At 34.0% G+C, this 23,039-nt stretch overlaps 1 protein-coding gene across 12 annotated transcripts in view; it reads right to left on the bottom strand.

The window, feature by feature from the left end:
• Window positions 1-23,039, bottom strand: part of Peak1 (pseudopodium enriched atypical kinase 1) — a 273,181-nt gene that overhangs the window by 130,112 nt on the left and 120,030 nt on the right. For all 12 annotated transcript variants that reach the window (XM_046427924.2, XM_046427921.2, XM_046427922.2 and 9 more), the window contains one exon: window positions 20,256-20,396. The gene's annotated coding sequence lies outside the window, so the exon portion shown is untranslated. The remainder of the gene's footprint in view (window positions 1-20,255; window positions 20,397-23,039) is intronic.

Here is a 23,039-nt window from a genome sequence, read left to right on the forward strand (position 1 = left end):
AAACCAAGAATCAACAAATGGGACGAATTCAAACTAAAAAGTTTTTTCTCAACAAGAGAAATAATATGTGAGGTGAATACGGAGCCTACATCCTGGGAATAAATTTTTACCCCTCACACACATCAGATAGAGCTCTAATCTTTAGAGTATACAAAGAACTCAAAAAGTTAAACAACAAAAAAAAACAAATAACCCAATCAACAAATGGGCCAAGGACCTGAACAGACACTTCTCAGAAGAGGATATACAATCAATCAACAAATACACGAAAAAATGCTCACCATCTCTAGCAATCAGAGAAATGCAAATTAAAACTACTCTAAGATACCATCTCACTCCAGTAAGAATGGCAGCCATTATGAAGTCAAACAACAAGAGCTGGCGAGGATGCAGGGAAAAAGGTACACTCATACATTGCTGGTGGGACTGCAAATTGGTGCAGCCAATTTGGAAAGCAGTATGGAGATTCCTTGGAAAGCTAGGAATGAAACCACCATTTGACCCAGCTATTTCCCTTCTCGGATTATACCCCAAAGACCTAAAAATAGCATACTACAGGGACATAGCCACATCAATGTTTATAGCAGCACAATTCACAACAGCTAGACTGTGGAACCCACCTAGATGCCCTTCAATGGAGGAATGGATTTTAAAAAATGTGGCATTTATACACAATGGAATATTACTCAGCACTAAAAAAATAACAAGCATTTGCAGGGAAATGGATGGCATTAGAGCAGATTATGCTAAGTGAAGTTAGCCAATCCCTAAAAAACAAAGGCCGAATGTCTTTGATATAAGGGGGATGACTCAAAATGGGGTAGGGAGGAAGAGCATGAGATTATCACTAAATAGGGAAGAGAGGTGGGAGGGAAAGGGAGGGAGAAGGGGAATTGCATGGAAGATGGAAGGAGACCCTCATCTTTATACACAATACATGTATGACTATGTGAGGGGAAAAAAAAAAAGAAGTGTGTCACATTAGATTTGGTAGAGAGAAGTGATGGGAGGGGAGGGGAGCAGTAGGGGGATAGGAAGGACAGCAGAATAAAATAGACATTATTATTGCTGTATGTATGTACGTGACTGTATGACCAATGTGATCCTGCAACCTGTACACTCAGAAAAATGAGAAATTATACCCCATCTGATTCAAATTATGATATGTCAAGATCATTGTACTGTCATGTGTAACTAATTAAAACAAACAAACAAAAAAGAACATCTAGGAAAAGCCATTCTCATTAGCCAGGGTCTGACTTTATTTTCCTAATAAACAGAACTTTGTTTAGACCAAAAAAAAAAAAAAGATCTAAATAATGATAAGTTTATATGAGGAAGCAAAAGATCCAGAACAACTAATATAATATTGAAGGAGAAGAATAAAGTTGGAGCACTGACAGTATCAGTCTGTGAGACTTTTAAAACTACAGTGATCAAGACTGCGTGGTACTAGCCAAAAAACCAAAACCAAAACCAACAGAACAGAATTGGAAACCCAGAAAAAGACCCACAAATATAGTAAACTGATCTTTAGGAAAGGAGCAAAAGGAGTATAATAGAGAAAATATATTCTTTTCAACAAATGATGCTGGAATAATTGTATATCCACATGCAGAAGACTGAACTAGAGAGAGACCTTAGATACTTCACAAAAATTAAGTCAAAATGAGTTAGATCTAAATGCAAAATGCAAAACTATAAAACATATAAAAGGGAACATTGCAGAAAGTCTAGTTAACTTTGGATTTGAATGATAACTTATTAGATTATGACACCAAAAATGATTCATTAAAGAAAGTACTAATAAACTGGTTTTCATTAAAAATGAAAAACTCCTGTTTAGCAAAACATACTGTTAAGAGAATGAGAACTTAGACAAAGAATGGTAGAAAATATCTGCAAAAGACATATCCAAAATATACAAAGAACTCTTAACAATAAAACATCCTGGTTAAAAAGTGGATCAAAGACCCTAATATATAGCTCACCAAAAATAATACAAAAGTAAGTATTATTTGAAAGATGCTCTGTATCAGGTGTCATCAGAGAAGTGCAAAATAAAACAGTAAGATACCACTACACATTTATTAGAATGCCCAAAGTTCTTAACACTAAAAAGACCAAACACTGTCAAGGATGTACAGCAACAAAAACTTTCATTCATTACCGGTGGGAATGCAAAACGGTATAGTCATGTTGAAAGGCAGTTTGGTAGATTCTTAAAAACAGAAATATATTCTTATCATATGACCCAGCAATCATGCTCCTTGGTATTTACCCCAAAAAGCTGAAAACTTATGTCCAGGGACTGGAAGGGTAGCTCAGTGGTAAAGCACTTGCCTAGCATGCATGAGAGCCTTGGACAGGATACCTTTATTTATTTATTTTAGGGAGGGAGGGAGAGAGAGAGAGAGAATGAATATGAATATTAATCTTTTTTGTAGATGGACACAACACAATGCCTTTATTTTAATTTGATGCTGAGGATCCAACCTGGGGCCTTGCATGTGCTAGGCAAGTGCTCTACCACTGAGCCACAACCCCAGCCCCTTCATTAGAGCCTTGGTACTGCATAAAAACCCCTAGTAGTATTTTCCAATATATGTTTTTTGGCTCCTTTGTCTTGTATGAGATGAATGTATTTATGTGTGTTTGACTCTGTGTCTTCTATTCTGTACCATTGGTTTAGATGTCTATTTTGGTTCCAATACCACGCTGTTTTTGTTATTTTTGTTCTGTACTATAGTTTAGGGTCTGGTATTGTGATGTCTCCTGCTTCACTCTTCTTGCTAAGGATGGCTTTGGCTATTCTGGGTCTCTTTATTTTTCCAAATGAATTTCATGATTGCTTTTTCTAATTTTATGAAGAATACCACTGGAATGTTAATAGAAATTGCATGAAATCTGTATAACAGTTTTGGTAGTATGACCATTTGGACAATATTAATTCTTCCTATCCAAAAGCATGAGAGATTTTCAATCTTCTAAGGTCTTCTTCAGTTTCTTCCTTTAGTGTTCTGTAGTTTTAATTATAGTGGTCTTTCATTTCTTTTGTTAGATTTATTCCCATTTTCTTGAGGCTATTGTGAATGGGATAGTTTTCCTGATTTCACTTTCAGAGGATTCATCACTGATGTATAGAAATGCATTTGATTTATGGGTGTTGACTTTATATCCTGCTACTTTGCTGAATTCATTTATTAGTTCTAGTAGTTTTCTGGTGGAACTTTTGGACCTCCTAAACATAGAATCATGTGGATAGCAAATAGTGATAAACGTTTGAGTTCTTCTTTTTCTATTTGTATCCCTTTAATCTCTTTTGTCTAATTGCTCTACTAGAGTTTTCAGGACTATGTTAAGTAGAAGTGGTAAAAGAGGGAACCCCTGTCTTGTTCCAGTTTTTAGAAGGAATACTTTCAATTTTTCTCCATTTAGAATGATGTTGGAGGGCTGGGACTATGGCTCAGCGGTAGTGCACTTGCCTGGCATGTGTGAGGCACTGGGTTCGATTCTCAGCACCACATATGAATAAATTTTAAAAAATAATAAAGGTTTATAAACAACTAAAAAAAAGAAAGAATGATGTTGGCCTTGAGCTTAGCATAGATTGCTTTTACAATGTTGAGGTGTATTCCTACCATCCCTAGTTTTGCTGGCGTTTTAAACATGAAGAGGTGCAAATGGTGCTGAGAATACTGGAAATATATATGTAGCAAAATGAAATTAAACCTCTACCTCTCACCCTGCACAAAAATCAATTAAAAGTGAATCAGACTTAGGCACTACAACAGAGAACCTGCGCCTAATAGAAGAAAAAGTGGGAACAAATTTCTACAACGTTGGCTTAGGAACTGACTTCCTTAACCAGACTCCTAAAGCACAAGAAGTAAAATCAAGAATCAATAAATGGGATGGACTCAAACTAAAAAGCTTCTTCTCAGCAAAGGAAACAATCAATAATGTGAAGAGGGAACCTACAGAGTGGGAGAAAATCTTTACCACATGTGCCTCAAATAGAGCACTAATCTCAAGGATATATAAAGAACTCAAAAAACTTAACACCAAAAAACCAAATAACCCAATCAATAAATGGGTTAAAGACATTTCACAGAAGAAGAAATACAATCAATCAACAAACATGAAAAAATGTTCATCATTTCTAGCAATTAGAGAAATGCAAATCAAAACTACTCTAAGATTTCATCTCACTCCAGTCAGAATGGCAATTATCAAGAATGTAAGCATGGGCTGGGGTTGTGGCTCAGCGGTAGAGCACTCACCTAACAAATGCGAGACCCTGGGTTCAATCCTCAGCACCACATAAAAATAAAATAAAAATATTGTGTCTATCTACAACTAAAAAATAAACAATTCAAAAAAGAAGACGAATGCAAACAACAGCTGGGCACAGTGGTATACACCTGCAATCCCAGTGGCTCCGGAGGCTGAGGCATGAGGAGTTCAAAGCCAGAGTTCAAAGCCAGCCTCAGCAAAAGTGAGGCACTAAGCAATTCAGTGAGACCCTATCTCACTGATAAGAAAATACAAATCGGTCTGGGGTTGTGACTCAGTGGTTGAGTGCCCCTGAGTTTAACCCCTGATACTAAAAAAAAAAAAAAAAAGAATACAAGTGTCTATCAGGTTGGCAAGGATGTGGGGGAAAAGGTTCATTCATCCATTGCTGGTAGGACTTCACATTGGTGCATCAACTTGACCCAGTTATCCCACTCCTTGGTCTATACCCAAAGGACTTAAAATCAGGATACTACAGTGATACATTCACACCAATGTTTATAGCAGCTCAATTCACAAGAGCTAAACTATGGTACCAACCTAAATGCCCTTCAACAGATGAATGGATAAAGAAAATGTGGTACATGTCCACAATGGAATATTACTCAGCCTTAAATAAGAATAAAATTATGGCATTTGCAGGTAAATGGAGAACATCATGCTAAGCAAAATAAGCCAAACCCAAAAAACCAAAGGCTGGATGTTTTCTCTAGTAAGCAGATGCTAATCCATTTTGGGTGGTGGGGTGGGTGGGGAAAAATGAAGGAACTTTGGATTGTGCAGAGGGGATGAGGGAACAGGAAGGAGAGTGGAATGAGACAGACATTATTACCCTATACATGTATGATTACACTACTGGTGTGACTCTACACCATGTTCAGTCAGAGGAAGGAGAAGTTGTGCTCCATTTGTGTTCAATGTGTCAAAATTAATTCTACTGTGCCCATTTGTTACAATGTGTCAAAATGCATTCTACTATTGTGTATAACTAATTAAAACTAATCAAAATTCCCGAGTACTGCATAAAACAAAAACAAACAAAAACCAAAAAACTGATGTACACACAAAAAATCTGCCATGAATATTTATAGTAATTTTATTTATAACTGCCAAAACATGGAAGCATCTATAGATGTCCCTTAATAGGTTAATGGATCAACTATAGTACATCCAAGTAATGGAATAGTATTTAGCACTTTAAAAAAACCAACAATAGCTATCAAGCCATGAAAAGATGTGTAGAATACTTAAATGCAGATTATGCAAGTGAAGGAAGCCAACCTGCAAAGGCCACATATTACATGATTCCAAATATAAGACATTCTGGAGAAGTTTAAACTATGGAAATAGTAAAAATATCAGTGATTTCCAGGGATTGAAGGGAAGGGGAGATTGAAGGGTAGAGAACAGAGGGCAGAAAATACTCTAAATGATAGTATATTGGTGAATACTTTTTTTGGGGGGTACCAGGGATTGAACCCAGGGGTGCTTCATCACTGAGGCACGTCCCCAGCACTCCCCTCTTTTGAAATAGGGTCTCACTAAGTTGCTTAGGCTAGCAATCCTCCTGCCTCATACTCTTGAGCTGCTGAAATTACAGGCCTGGCTGGATACTTCTTATACACTTGTCCAAACCTACAGAATATTCTTCATCAAGAGAAAATCCCTCATGTAAAGTATAAACTTTGAATAATTATAATGTGTCAGTAGGCTCATCAATTATAACAAGTGTACTAATCTAGCAAAGATGTTGATAATGATGGAGGCTGTGCATGGGTGGGGACAGGGAGTATATGGGAAATCTCTATACTTTACTTTTAACTTTGCAATGAACTTTTTTTTATTGGTTGTTCAAAACATTACAAAGCTCTTGACATATCATATTTCATACATTTGATTCAAGTGGGTTATGAACTCCCATTTTTACCCTGTATACAGATTGCAGAATCACATCGATTATACATCCACATTTTTACAATGCCATACTAGTGATGTTGTATTCTGCTACCTTTCCTATCCTCTACTATCTCCCCTCCCCTCCCATCTTCTCTCTCTAGCCCATCTGCTGTAATTCAATTCTCTCCCTTGTTTTTTTTTTCTCCTTTCCCCTCACATCCTCTTATATGTAATTTTGTATAACAATGAGGGTCTCCTTCCATTTCCATGCAATTTCCCTTCTCTCTCCCTTTCCCTACCACCTCTTGTCCCTGTTTAATGTTAATCTTTTCCTCATGCTCTTCCTCCCTGCTCTGTTCTTAGTTGCTCTCCTTATATCAAAGAAGACATTTAGCATTTGTTTTTTAGGGATTGGCTAGCTTCACTTAGCATAATCTGCTCTAGTGCCATCCATTTCCCTGCAAATGCCATGATTTTGTCATTTTTAGTGCTGCGTAATACTCCATTGTGTTTGCAATGAACTTAAAACTACTCTAAAAATAAATAAATATTTGCACTAAAATAATTTTAAAAACAGCCAAACCAAATAATCTCTCTCCCTTTCAACCCCCACCACATGCAATCTTTAGGACTAGATGGTTTTATTGGCAAATTCTATCAAACATTTAAAAAAGTAATTACACTAATTCTGGATAATCTATCCAAGAACTCAAACAAGCAATATTTTCAAAGTATTTTATGAGATCTGCTTTACCCTGATGCCCAAACCAGGTAGGTGAACATAAAATATCAATTAACCAAAACTATAGACCAATATCCCTTGATCATAAACACAAAAATCCCCTGAGATTTTCTAGTAATATGTAAAAAGAATAATGTATACAACCAAGTGGAGTTTACCTCAGGAATATAAGTTCAATATTAAACAATCTATTAACATCAAAAGAAGAAAAGCCACATGATTACATCAATTGATACAGAAAATTTATTTCACAAGTCAACACTCATCATAATAAAAATGCTGAGTAAACTAAGAGTAGAAAGGAACTACTTCCACATGATTCAAGGACCTCTACAAGAGAAGATCTATAGGAAGCATCATATTTAATTGTGAAAGACTGACTGCCTTTCTCCAAAGGAGGCAGCAAGGTAGGGAGGCCTATACTCATGTTTCCTATTCTGCATATCCCAAATGTTTTAGAAAATGTACAAAAGCAAGAAAAAGAAATAAAAGACATATAGATTAGAAAGGAAGAAATGAAACTGTGCCATTTGCATCTGGTGTGCTTATGCGCACAGGAAATCCCAAAGGATCTACAAAATAATTTTTAAAAAACTTTTGGAAAATTTGAGTGTTTGAAGATTGTAGGATACAAGGTCAACACACAAAAATCAACTGCATCTCTATATATAGGCAATATGTTAATGGAAACTGAAAATTTAAAAATATCTTGCAGATTATCTCAAAAAAGAACAAAAGAAAACTCCTGCACAAATCTAAGAAAACAGGTACAGGAGCTATAAGCTGAGAAATATGAAACACTAATTAAAAAAAAAAAGTCAGGCCTAAGTAAATGGAGAAACATAGTGTTCTTTGTTTAGAAGACCCAACATAGCAATGATATCAATTGTTCTCAAACTGGTCTACAGATTTAATATAATTCCAATCAAATCTCTGCTTTTTTTCTACTGGACAACATCACAAACATTTTCCTATATCAGTAAATATTCTTCTATAACACTGTTTTAAATGGTTATATACTCTTTCATTTTCTGTATTTACCCTAAGACTGTTTATCCATTCCTTTAAGCTATTTCCAATATTTCTCTATTATAAACAGGGTTTAGTGAACATTCTCCACAATTTTGCATATATCTTTATTTCCTAAGATAAATTCTTGGAAGTTTAATTTAGGATTAAAAGGTGTACACATTTTAAAATTTTTTTAATATTGTCAAAAATTAGAAAAATCCTTACCTTTCAGTTCTGACTTAAAATTGATCTCCTTTAAAAAGTCTTAGCCTTTTCCTACTGTTCAATGTGTATAACTATTTGGTCTCATTAAATTATTGTTACATTTATTGGACTATAAGCAATTACTGCTTTAATAAAACATTATGCCTGTAGGCTATATCTTCACTAAGTGCTCGTCTTTATGGAAATCTAAGAGAAGAGAAAATACATAGGGTGATAAACTGATGAGCTAGGAAATGGCTAACAATGTAGGCATGAATGGATGAGGTATTGGAGTTAAGTAGATAACAGCCAGTTTTCCACAAAAGAAGCCTATTCTAATTGTTTTTAGAGTCTTCTATTGTTCTACTTAGTGTCTCCGTTAAAAGGAAGTAGCAGTGTGCATGGCTTGCATTTTCTATACTATTTTTGGAATTAGTTACTGATAAAAGTGCAAGCTCTGAATATTTTTGTCAAATTATCCAAATCCTCAAAACTCATGTATGTCCTCTCAAGATTTCTATCATGCCTCACTTATAAAGTAAGAAACTGAAGGCAACTGAAGTTTTCTAACAGAAATCTAGTAACAATTCAGAAACATGTTCTATTGTGCCTTATTCCATTTGAGAGATGAAACACGTGTTAAATAAGAAAAAACTATCAAACTATGAATTTTCTGCATTTGATATCACTTACAAAGAATTAGTACCAATTATGTCTAACACTGTGAGTATATTTCAATTAAGAAAAATTAATAAGTTTTGTTAATGATGAAAGTCACAGGAGAGCCCAGCAGTGGGCACTCTGAATATATTGTCATTTATTTTTAGGAATTATTTGCTGAGAGTTGCTTTCCTAATTTTATTTCTATGACTCAAGTATCTGATTTTAAATCATAGCATCTCATGTATTGCTAGATTCCTGCAAGCATTAAGCAAATATACTAAAGCAGGAACATATTTTACATAACCATATGTGTCAGAATAAATTTAGGCCAAGAAAGAGAATAAATGCAAACCATATCTTATTTATATTTGACAAATACTGAGATATAAGCTTCTGTTTTGAATGACTACATGTTGTTTCCATGGCAACTGCATAAACATTTTCCTCATAACACACAGTCATCTTCATTCTTTACATCCCATTATTTCATTCTTTCCACTCTCAGGGGAAAGCCTCATTTATTCCCTAGGAGGAAAAAAAATCGATCAATGATTTTCTTAATCACTGGCATTTGAAGAGTAGGTGGCATAGTTCTTTTTATGGAAAAGCAATTTCCACCAATGCTCTTGCTATATGATAGAAGACTGGGGGAGAATAAGAGTACTTGCTTTAAGAAAAGTATAACACATTGCGATGGACAATCCTTCAAAGAGAGATGAGAATGTGCAATTAGAAACCACTAGAGGTGGGTGCACGGGGTATGATGGAGTTTTCTTTATGTGGGGGAAATCTTTCATTCCTACAGTTTTGGAACTTTTTGAAAAAAAATCTTTGGCTGATTTGTGTGATAGAGATTGTACAGAATGGCTAAAACAAGGGCAAGAGAAAGACATTACTCATTTTAGGATAGATCAAATAACAGCAAAAAGGAAGGGTAAAAAGAAACCATCGGGTTCCTTTGCTTTGTCTATTCTTTGAGTCTGAGATAAACAACAAAGATTCAAGCTGCAGCAGATGGAAGAGATCTCATATTGGATTTTAGCTATCAAATTAACAACAATTTTTCAGTTTTCAAAAGGGCAGTGTATCAATTCACATTATTTACTGCTCAGAATACTCCAGCTCGTGGTCCTCTTCTGCACTCAGAGCTCAGGGGGCTAGGTAGGAAGTCTCTTCAGGATGAGTGTGGTGTTTGTTGCTCCCTCCTCTGGTTTCTCTTGGTACTAATAAGGTAGCACTTAACAATTATTTTGTTACTATTTATATGTGATTCCCTGAACAGGACTTTATAATGACCCTCCCCCATCTACAAAGTACTCTATGAATAATAGGATGCTTAATAAGGTAGGAAAAAATTAATATTATAAAGTATATGATGTTCTTCAGTCAAAAGATTTAACTGATTTTACTATTTCCTCTGCTTCAATTTCCATGCTTCAATTCACTGAGGAGTTATCATTTTCCTACTTTTACAAAGTAAATCTCTTCCCATCTTTTTTTTTTCTTTTTTCATTTATCTCTAAGACCTGTGCCAAGATATGGGCCAAGGATCTTTTGTTTCTTTTGCTTTTAAAAGAATGTCTAACTGTTCATTTTGTTTTTCATTGGATTACCTTAGCTCTTTTGTGAAAATTCAACTGATTGTGTGTTTATTTTTTGGATGGTTTATTCTTTCCCACAGATATATGCAGCTATTTTTTAAAAACAGTAATACAGAGTTTGATAATTATAGTTTTTTGATAGTTCTTAATCAGGTAAGAGAGTCCTCACTTCATTTCTATTTAATTTTTTCCCTTTTCTATTTCCTTTAGCAATCCAAATAGACTTTAGGATCAGCTTGCTATTAAAAAAAAAAAAATCCTGCTAGGATTTTGACAGTGATTTTCACCATAGAACAGTGTCTTTTATTTATTAGGATCTTCTTTTATTTCTTTCATCAGTGTTTTGTAGGTTTTCAGCATAGATGTTGCACATATTGTTTGATTTGTACCCAAGTATCTCAGGTTTCATAGTGCTATTGTGAACAGTGCTTTTTATAATTTCAATTTATAATTATCAATGGAATACAGAAATATTAATTTTTATAGTGATTTTGAATCCTGTGACTTTGCTAGCTCAGTTATAAGTTCAAGGAGGGGTGCCCCCTCCTTTTTGGTAGATTCTGAGATTTTCTGCATAGAAAATGATTTAATTTGTAAATACAGAGAATTTTATTTCTTCCTGTTCAATCTGCATTCCTCTTATTTACTTTTTCTGGTCTTTTTGCCTGCATTCAGATTTTCATCCTCAAGTATGATGTCAGCCATAGAATATTTATATTTGCCCTTTACTAGGTTGAGGAAATTCCTTCTATTCCCAGTTTGCTGAGATATCTTTATTATAAATTGATGCAGTATCTAATTATTGAGATAATCATACAGGGTTTTGTCCTTTTACTTTGTTAATAAGGAGAATTGCACCAATTCACTCTGAACATTAAAACAACCTTATATTCTCAGAATAAATTAAATTTAGATAAAATGTATTACCATTTTTATGGGTTACTAGTTTTGATTGGCTAATATTTTCTTGAGGACTTTTTTGTCAATGTCTTTAGTTTTCTTTTTTGTAATCTAACTTGTTTTGATATTATAACACTGACTTCAATAAATGAATTAAGAGCATTCTGTCAGAATTTGCATAGAATTGATATTATTTCTTCATTAAATATTCATTGATTATATTTGCCAGTAAAAGGCTTCTGAGCCTGGAGTTTTCTTTAGTGGAAAGTTTTAAATCCCAATTTCAATTTCTTTAACACATACAGGACTATCCAGGTTATCTATTATTTTCTTAAGTGAGCTTCTACACCTGGACTCTATCAAGAAATTTTTACACTTAAGGTTTTAAATTTATGGAGATAATATTTTGTTAATATTATTTATCTCATGTTCTTTTCATATCTGTAAGATCTATGGTAATGTCCCTCTCTTATTCCTAACATTATTAACTGATGAATTACTAACATTAGTAATTTAAAAATTCTTTGTTTTTCTTATCTGTCCAGTTAAGGATTATTAACTTATTCATCTTGTCAAAGAACAAACTCTTGGTTACATTTAATTTCTCCACTGATTTTGCTCTCCATTCCAATGATTTCTGTTTTTAATTCCTTCCTTATGTTTATTTTGGGTTTAATTTGTTCAACTTTTTCTACTTTCACAAAGTGAAAGCGTAAGTCCTTAATTTGAAACCCTTTTTCTTTTCTAATTAATCATTTAATGGTAGAAGTTTGTCAACTGCTTCAGCAGCATTCCACAACTTTTGATATGTTGTGATTTCATTTTCATTAAATTAAAAGTATTTTATAATTTCCCTTCAGAGTTACACTTTCACTCCCATGCCATTTAGAAGTGGGTTGCTTATTTTATTTCCAAAAATCTGAAGGGTTTCAGATATTGTTCTGCTGCTGATTTGCCACAACTGATTTATCCATTCATCTGCTGATGACTGTTCCCACCTTTTCACCATTATGAACAGTGTTGCTATAAATATTTGTGTACAAATATTTGTCTGAGATCCTGTTTTCCCCATTTTGGGGGGAATACCTAGAATGGGAACTGTTGTATGATAATTCTATGTTTTAACTTTTTGAGGAATCAATACACTTTTTCACAATGACTGAAATAATTCACACACTCAACAGCAATACACAAGGCTCCAATTTTTCTATATACTTACTAACACTTGTTTCCCCGCCCCCAGCCTCCACCCCCATTATAGCAATCCTCATGAGTATGAAGCATCTCACTGTGGTTGGTAGATTTTTTTGTTTGTTGAACACTTGCCTGATGATTTGGGGAGAATGTATAAGTGTCTATGGGTCCTGGTATTTTTCCATTCTTGGCAGATGTACAATGGAGTAGAGAAGAAATACTAGTCAAGAAACATATCTGGAAATAGAGATACTGGCTGTATATTTCCCCCTTTTGCATCTAAATAAAGAATATGTGTCTTGTTTCCTTTTAATAGCCCCCACACCAAACATACCTGTGCTTTAGCACAAGTTATATACAATGGCCACAATATATCATCAGAGTGTATATCGCACCAGAATAGTTTTGTTTTCCTTCCTTTTTTACATGGCAAACTAATGGAAGGAAACAAAAGCTGGGCCTGACTCCAAAAAGAATGAATTTCTTTAGTGATAAAGTTTGCTTTCATTTTATAATTTGGCATTTTTAGGTCAAAATTTCCTGTGACCATGTACCAGAATTGTTAATCTTCCAAAGGTGCATGCCAGAATGATAAAACTATATTTTTCTTCCACTATTCTGTTGCTAACACTTGAGGACAGTTACTTCAGCACTTTTGCAGATTTACAGTTTTTCACTGTTTTAAGAAGATAGTGAGTGAATTTTCCTACTAGAAACAGAAATAAGGAGGATATCTGCATTTATTATGTTCTGCAATCACTCACACCTTTAGTGATTGTGCCTAACCTAAAACATTTACTACTAGTTAGAGTTGAATCAAAAGTTCTAAAGAATAATGGAATCATTCTTCTCAGTGCCATATTCTTTTTCTCTTTCCCAATTGCTTATAGGTCCCTATTTCTTCTTCCATCATCACTCAGCCCATGGCCAGGTCCTAGGTGAAACTACTTCTTTAAAACAAAACAAAACAAAACAAAATAGTCCAGATAAACATTCTTTTTCTGGATCATCTCCTCATAGTGTTTTCAGAAGTGAATTTAGAAACATAAAATGACTAGAATTTTACTATGCAGACAGTATCTTCTTGCTGGCAACACAAAGTGTGGAAACAGAATTTCTGCCACGATACATTCATTTTTGGTCATTTACACTACCAGAGAATGTTTCTGCTGCAATTATCTCAATGGTAAAGAATTTCTAAAACCTAATGTTAGAATAGATATAAACCCCATAAAAATAATTGTTTTTCAGCAAGTCTTAAAAATGTATTTGAAAACTAAAGAATAATGGAATCATATTCTTCCAAAATACAATGTAAATTTAACAACAGTGGCACAATAATTGGTAAGAACAAACTCCCAGCACAAGAGTATATCTCCACTACTGACTAGAGAATATCACCTACTCCTCTATAAGTTCATACATTGCTTTTGAAATAAAAATAACATTTATTTTCTGATTTAATACAAGCTGACTGCAATACCTTTAAAAAATTCCTTAACAGCATAAAGAATGTAAAATTGACCAAAGACTCACTACTCAGTTAAAACTACTATTGACATCTTAAAAATATCCTCTCCCCAATTATCCTCAATTAAACACACACACACACACACACACACACATTTTCCCCAAGTTTTGAATGACTGAAGTAAAACTCACTCTATATTTACCATCTTAACTATTTTTAGGTGTACAGTTCAGTGGGAATACATGTATTTATTATGCTGTACAATCATTACCATCATCCATCACTAGAACTCTCATCTTGTAAAACTGACTTGCTAATCCTTTAATAACTCCCATTTCCCCTTTCCTCCAGCCCCTGGCAACCACCATTCTACTTTATGAGTCCTATGATTTTCACTATTTTAAGTATGCCACATTATTGGAATCATATAGTATTTGTCTTTTTGTGTCTCATTTATTTCAATGAGAAAAATGTCCTTGAAGTTCATCCATATTATAGGATATGTCAGAGTTTCCTTCCTTTCTCAGGCTGAACAGTATTTCATCATATTTATATACCACATTTTGCTTATTCATACATCTATCAATGGACACTTAGGTTGCTTCTACAAGTTAGCTATTGTGAATAATGCTGCTATGAATATAAATGTACAAATATTTCTTTGAGAGCCTACCCAGAGGTGAAACTGCTAGGCCAGCCACATAGTAATTCTATTCATTTTCTGAAGAACTTCCTTATTGTTTTCCACAGCAGTGCTTTCATTTTACATTCCCACCAATAGTGCACAAGGGTTCCAATTTCCTCATATCCTCATCAACACTAGTTTAATTTTCTGTTTTATTGATTGTAGTCATCCTAATGGGTGTCAGGTGGTATCCCAGAGTAGTTTTGATCTGCGTTTTCCTAATGATGTGATCATCTATTTGGGGTCTTATATCTGTATATCTTTGGAGAATGTTTTAAAATGTACTGATCTATTAAATCATACAGAAAACAGAAAGTACAGTTACAGCCCACTGTTATAACACCAGCATTTAAAATTCTCAATACATTTGTTGAGCTCTTTATTTCTTCATATGCCCCACACCTTTTCTATTTTTTCTTTTCTTTTTTTTGTACTGGGGATTGAATCCAGGGGTGCTTTACCACTGAGCTACATCCACAAGTCCTTTTTATTTTGAGACAAGGTCTCACTACATTGCTCAGGCTGGCCTCAAACTTATGATCCTTCTGCTTCAGCCTACTGAGTCACTGGAATAGGAGTGTGTCACCACACCCAGTTTGAAAGAGACTTTGTACTTGGACTTTAGTGCAATGCTGCAACAGTTAACTCTGGGAGTCTGGGAATAGAGTGAATAAACTTTTCACTATGAGAATGGAGGTCATGGGCAGAATGCTATGGTTTGAATGAGTACCTCCCAAAGGTCTATATGTAAAAGTTTGATTCCACAGTGGCAGTACTGGAAAGTCCTGTGAACCTTTTAAGTGGTAGAACCTAGTGGGAGGTGCTTAAGTTACTATGAGAATGTCCTCAAAGAGGACTGTAGATCTGGGTCTCTCTCTGCTTCCCGTCTCAAAATGTGACTGCAATTGTTATATGCATGTATAACTATTTAATAATGAATCACACTGTTACGTAAATTTATACCAATTAAAAATATGGAAAAAAGGAAGGAAAAACAGATGTGACTGCTCACCCTGACACTCACTTCCACCACTGATGTGCTTCCTGATCTTGGACTTGAATCTCCAGAACAATGAGCAAAAATAAACCTCTCTTGAGTTAATGAGTACCCTTTGTCAAGTATTTGAAATTAGTCAATTTGGAAAACTGACTAATACAATTGGTCTCTCTGGAAACCCCCTTTTCCAAGGTTTGCTTTTTAATTGTAGACAATATTTATGGCAAATAACAGTCTGAAGTGTAAATGTCAGATCGTGCTAAGCCTGAACCTTTCCTGTGGACATACATGGTTACTTTCTAACTTTCTGCACTTAATCCACTTGATTTACATGTCTTAGTGTTTAATGTTTGGATCACAAAGGGGAAAGAGAGAGAAATAAAAGGGAGAAAAAAGTCTATGGGTCCTTTACTTCAAAGTCCTTCAGATGGAGGTAAAGATAGGGGACTTGAAACAATGGGAAGAGGTATCTGCACTTCTTTTTCTAGATCTCTGTTATGAGACCATCGTTAGGTGATTAGATTCTTGGTATGTAGAGCAGAGGGTTACTTTGGCCCACTCTGGAAGCTGTGTGTAAGCTGCTCGGGGAACACATGCCTGGTTACCTGCCACTGGGCTGGGGGGTTGGTGGAGGGTGGATAGCTGCTACTGTTACAAGAGCTGAAATTGGCCAAAATCACCCATAATTTACCTTCCAAGGTTCCCCCTGAAAGTTGTAAGCCTTTAATATGCTTGAGAGTTCCAAAACAGTTACTTAGATTTTGCTAGTACAATTATTGCCTACACTTGAGTCAGATTCCTGGTTCTTTCTACTCTGCCATCTTCCCAGAACCACGCTTAACAGGTTTTTTGTTTGTTTGTTTGTTTTTGCAAAACAAAAGTTTTAATTTTCATGAAGTCTAGCTTACTTTTTTCTTTTTCTTTTTACAGTGTTATGGTTTAGATCTTAAATGTTCTCCAAAGACCCATGTGTTAAGGTTTAGTTCTCAGCTTGGCATTATTGGAAGGTAGTCAAAACTTTAAGAAGTAGGATCTAGTGGGAAATCTTAAGTCATTGGAGGTGTGCCCAATAAGAGGACTGTGTGATTTAGGTACCTCCTCTTTGTCTCTGTCTTTTGCTTCCTGGTCCCACTGAAGTGAGCAGCTTGCTTCATCACATTACTCCCCATCATGACTTATTGCCTTGACAGGCCCAAAAGCAACAGGGCCAAGTGACCACAGACTGAAATCTCCCAAACTTGTGAGCCAACATAAAACTTCCCTCTTTTTCATTTGATTATCTCTGGTATTTTGTATTAACGGAAAGCTGACTAACACTTATAGATTGTGCTTTTGTATTATATCTAATTATTCTTCACCAAGCCCAAGGTCCTAAAGACTTTTTCTTGGTTTCTTTTACATTTTCCATATAATTCTACAATCCATTTTAAGTTAATTTGTATATAAGGTATGAAACTTACCTTGAGGTTTTTTGTTTGCCTATTAGTATCTGATTTTTTCTGAACCATTTGTTGAATAGATAGGCTCCTCTGAATTGCCTTTATACATTTGTAAAACCAAATCAGCTGCTTATATTTGTGTGGGGCTATTTCTGGGTTATCTATTCTGATCCATTAATTTATATGTCTGTTCCACTGACAATACCAATCTTTTTTACTAAGACTACATTATGTCCTATAAGTAGGTAAAGTGATTCTATGTTATTCTACTCTTTCAAAATTAGTGATTTGAAATCTCTTGCCTTCTATATACATTTTAGATTATATATGTATCATCATAAGTATATAAATATAATTTTATATATATATATATATATATATATATATATATATATATATATATATATATCACTGATATACTTGTCTACAAAAAGTCTTGCTGGGAGTTAAGGAATTGAGTTAAACTGGTATATCAAGATATACTTTTACTATGTTGAATCTTGGTGGAGTTTTTACTATATTTAGTTTTCTACAATTAACAGAATAATAAGTACCTATTTGAAAGGAATTATACATAAATTGAACATAAAACTTATACCATTAGGATTAACTGGTCTCTGAATTCACTACCATTTTAGTTTTTAATGGTAGTATAGCCTTCTGAAATTGAAAAGCACTGAAAATCTTTTGAGGAATAAAGAGAAAGGAAAAAGGTAAATAAGATTTCAAGGGAAGACAGATGAGTGTAAAGCTCCGTTTTGATTTTTTTCCCCCCACTCATATCCTATTCTTCTCTTTTTCCTGTGTCTTTATCTCAAGTAAAATGTGGGGACTACCATTTTCATCTTCAAGTAATTCAACTTTATATAGTGGTAGATTAAGTTATCTTTTTAAGCAGCCAAATTAAAGTTCCATGACTATATCTTTCCTTTTATATAATACAATAGCTAATACATTAAGAACATAAAACAATCAAATTATTAAAGAAACAAAATTGATGCTGCAGAAGAAACATACATCTTGAGGGAGCATAATTTTAGAGTTACAACAAGGATATTGCTAAGAAAAATACCTTGTCCTTATTTGCCACTAAATAAAGAAGAAATAATTTCAACAGGTTCTGTTTAAGTCTTCATAAACAACAACAAATTCCTGCTTAAGAGCTTAGGCTTTGCAGTCAGACAGATCTAGCTCCACCTCTAACTAGTCACTTGATATTAAGCAATTACTTAGCTTCTTTGAGAATGAGTTCCCTCATATGTTAAACGGATTTTTTAAAATAATAAGACCTATGTCAAACAGAATTGTGAGACATAAGGATAATGCAAATGCAATAAAATGAATGTTTAAGCCCCACCCTCCAATTCCTATGTTGATAATGTGTTGGTATTTGGGAGTGAAGTCTTTGGTAGGTTGTTTGGTCACAGAGATAAATGCTTCATTAATGGGATTGGGGCCTTTATTAAAGAAACTCCAGAAACCTCATTTGCCCTTTCTGCCATGTAAGGACATGGAAAAAAGACTCCATTTATGAGTCAGGAAGCAGGCTATCACCAAACACTAACTCCAACAATGCCTTGATCTTGGACTTACCAGGCTCCAGAACTGTGAGAAATAAACTTCTGTAGTTTGTAAACCATCCAACTTAAAGTATTTTTATTATAGCCGCCCAAATAGACTAAGGCAGCATATTAAAAGCTAATCTCAGTGCTAGGCATATGGCTATTACCATTCAATACAGATTAATTACCATTATTTTAAATTCAGCTTTGTTTGAGAAAACTACACATAGGCTTCCCTGCATAAGTACAGTTTTCCTACATTAAGGTATTGTAAAGAATGCTTTAAAAGCTCTATAAAACTTTATGAGTTTAAGCTTCCAGAGAGATATCAAATTGTTCAGAGTGGTCTTTTTGCTTGCAAAAACATGCTCAGATTCACAAGGGCCATAGATTACAGCTAATGAAATGAACTTAAATAAAATTAGGTGTTTGACTCAACCTTAGTGTTACCTAGCTAAAATGTCATCCTTTAAATTTTAACTTCTTCACATTGGCCATGATAGCGTCTGCAATTGAAAATATAAGTTTCTAGTTGTGCAAGTTAGAAATTCTGTGAATTACACAATTAAAATCTCATTCCATACCCTCTTTTAAATTTTTTTTTCCTGGTTCCAGGGATTGAATTCAGGGGCACTCAACTACTGAGTCACATCTCCAGCCCTATTTGTGTATTTTATTCAGAGACAAAATTTCACTGAGTTGCTCAGCGCTTTGCTATTGCTGAGGTTGACTTTGAACTAGCGATCTTCCTATCTCAGGCTCCCAAGCCACTGGGATTATAAAGTGCGCGCCACCGTGCCATTCCCTCTTCAAAGGCAAGGATTTGGGATTCTGGAGACACTCAGCTTAAATGGGGCCAGAAAAATAATATGTAAATATAGAAGTATTCTATGTACCTCATGGATCTGTTATATGACTTCTGAATTATTACAGGTAGGAAAATCACATAGTTCTTTTTTGGGATTTTGTAAATTTGTAAATAATTGCTTTTCACTGTACTTGAAATCTAACAGTCCATGCAATTTATTAGAAGAAAAATTTTATAATCTTTTCAAATTTCTCTCTCCTTTTCCTATTCTTGATCCTTATGCCTTTTGTAATTCAATTCCAACAGGCCTATTTTTTTTTTCTTTTTTAAGGTAGAAAGGAGAAAATAAAGATGAAATAAAAATAAGATGTCAGATATGAAAGGAGAAAATGAAACCATGTGCCAACATAGGGAAACTAAAAACAACATGAAATAAACTCAGAAAAGATCAAATAACTTTTTTTAAATATGTAAAAATAACTACTACTTATATTGTTTAGTTTATTTCTACAAAAGGAAAAACATTTGGTGAAAAATGCACTTACAAATGTACTAATATATGCTATATTAATTCCCAGGTAAGTTTAAGTGAAACTGGGAGAAAAACAAATCTTTTGAACAAACATTAAGGACCAAAATAAAGCCTGATAATATTAAGTTATAAAACAGTCAGCTTTATCCACTGTTTGGCATTTGTAAGACAAACATTTAAACTTAAAAAGAAATCTTTTCAAGCCATCTAAAGTTCTTAGTAGAAACATAACATAATAGAAGAATTATGGTTACCATTTAAATTTGAAGAACTTCATCCATTCTGGTGATTTTAGCAGCTAGTATTACATTCCTTCAAAATTTCAAAGTGCTTGTGATCTTTCCAAGATGATTGTCCTTTCTTTCTTGCCTCTCATTACTTAACTTATATTCTTACTGCAAGAGAAAAAAAGTTTTATTTATACACACACACACACACACACATATATATATATAAACTATATGTACATATATATATATATATATATATGAATATGACATATAAGTAAGCAAGACTCAAATACATGCTGCACCCAAATATAAGAATTGTACACTAAAAATAAGGAAATAGGTTAATAGAGGATATCAAACTAAAATATTAAGAAAGTTGGAAAAGCTGCATTTATATTAGGTAAGGTAGAATACAAAGCAAAGAATATTATCAGACAGAATAAAAGACATGTGGTAATGACCAGGAGATTAATTCATTCTGCAGATGGAACAATTCTAAATATGTATGGATACAACATCATATGTACAAAAAACATGAAGCAAAAACTGATAGAAATGATGGGAGAAACAGACACAATTACAGTTGGAGATATTGACATTCTTCTCTCAGTAATTGAAAGAACAGATATACCAAAAGTGCAGATAAATAAGATCTGATCTGTTGAATTGAGATTTATAGAGCACTCCAATCCACAGTGGCAAAGTATAAATTTTTTCAATGCCCATGAAACATTGTTCAAGACAAACAATCTACTGAATCAGGAATGAGTCTTTACAAATTAAAAGAATTGGAACTATATACAGTGATTCTTCTTTCACAATGGAATTAGATATTGAAAAGTTCCCGATTAAGAAATCAAGCAATATACTTCTAAAATAATGTACAAAGAATATTTTAAAAAGCAACATACCAAATTTGTAAGATGATGTTAAAAAGGTGCTTTGAGAACATTTAGAGTTTTCTGTTTTTATTAGGGAATAAAGGGCCTAAAAGCAATTATCTAAGCTTCTAGCATACAAAGCTGGGAGAGGGAAGTAAATTAAGCCAAAACAAGAGAAAGTAACAAAATAACAAAGAAGAGAAATCAATAAAATAGACACTGAAAAACAGAGAAAAATCAATGAAAGCAAGAACTGGTTTTTGAAAAAACATTACTAAAACTGATAAATTTCTAGCTAGACTGAATAAGGGAAGATAGAAATCACCAACAAACAGGATAAAGAAGAGACAGGAAATAGTAGTGATGCTAGCAATCCAGATATATACCACAGAGTAGCTGCAAACTGCTTTCCTCAAGTGAAAAGGGAATAAGTCTCAGTTTCATAAAGAAAAGGGGGAAAAAGTCATTTACTGAGGTTGCTACAATCTACAATAAGAACAAAATATGATATTACTCAAGTTTAGTACTTTCCTCAGTTTTAGGCATCCACTAGGGGTCCTGGAAAGTATCTCTGTGGATAGGGTTGGAGAGGGGGCATTACTATAAAAAGAGAGGTAGCTTGCCAGTGAGATGTCACAGGCCTGTAATACCAGTTACTTGGGAGGCTAAGGCAAGAGGATCATAAGTTTGAAGCTAGCCTCAGGAACTTTGTGAGACCCTGTCTCAAAATAAAAGACAAAAAGGTCTAGGGATATAACTCAGTAGTAGAGCATCCTTGGTTTTAATTCCCAGCAGCATATGAGATAATATTACAGTGCAGAATAATTCTGTAACATAATTACAGGATTGGTTACATGGATCTAATATAATAAAATACCAAAGAACTATATACTCTCTTTACATCAATATCAGTTTCCTGGTTTTGATATTGTTCTATAGCTACATAAACTGAAAACAATAAAAGAAATTGAGTGAATGGATTTCATTGAAGTATGCTTGCTTCTTCCCGTGAATTTATAATTATCTTAAAATAAAAAGTTTAAGAAGTAACTTAACTTTGTGAATTCTTTAGGAACATTCTATCAGGTCTCTATGCTATCTGTAAGTTTTTTCATTTTCTCTAAAAAGAATTTTAATGTTTTTATCCATAATAGCTAAAATCTGCAAACAAGAAGTCAAACTAAATAGACTACATATTATGATTCCAACTGTATGACATTCCGGAGAAGGCAAAAATATGGAAACAGTAAAAAAAGACTAGCGGATTACCAGAAATTGAAGAGAGAAGGAAAGAATAGGAAGAACACAGGATTTTTAGGACAGTGAACATATTCTACATGATACTCTAATGATACATACATACCATTATGCATTTGTCCAAACCCACCAGGACTAAATCCTAATGTAAACTATGGACTTTGGGAGATTGTAATGTCTCGATGTAGCTTTATCAATTATAACAAATATACCACTCTGGTGGGGGATGTTAATAATGGGGGAAGCTATATACTTGTAAGGACAGGGATATCTCTGTACCTTTCTCTTAATTTTGCTGTGCTCTTTAAAAAAAAAAAAATCTTTAAAACAAACTAGCAACAACCAAATGTTCATTAACCAGTAAATAATAAAATTGTGATACAATGAAATGCTACTCACCAATTAAAATAATGTATCAATGCTACACAAAACCTGGATGAATCTCAAAAATGTTCACTTGAGAGAAGTTACACTCTATACTCAAAAGAGTACATACTAAATACTTCCACTTATGCAATATTCTGGAGTAGGTAAAATCTTAGTGATGGCATACAGATCAGTAGTTATCTAGGGGTGAGGTTTAGGAAGAGGTTTTTAACCAAAAAAGGAAAAGCCTGAAGGAGTTTTCTGGGGCAATGGGACTATTTGTCTCTTGTTTGGGGTGGTAGTT

The sequence above is a fragment of the Marmota monax genome, unplaced genomic scaffold (genome assembly GCF_021218885.2).
Source record: "Marmota monax isolate L192 unplaced genomic scaffold, Marmota_monax_Labrador192_F-V1.1 WCK01_AAM20220418_F8-fsc00111, whole genome shotgun sequence".
NCBI lineage: Eukaryota > Metazoa > Chordata > Mammalia > Rodentia > Sciuridae > Marmota > Marmota monax.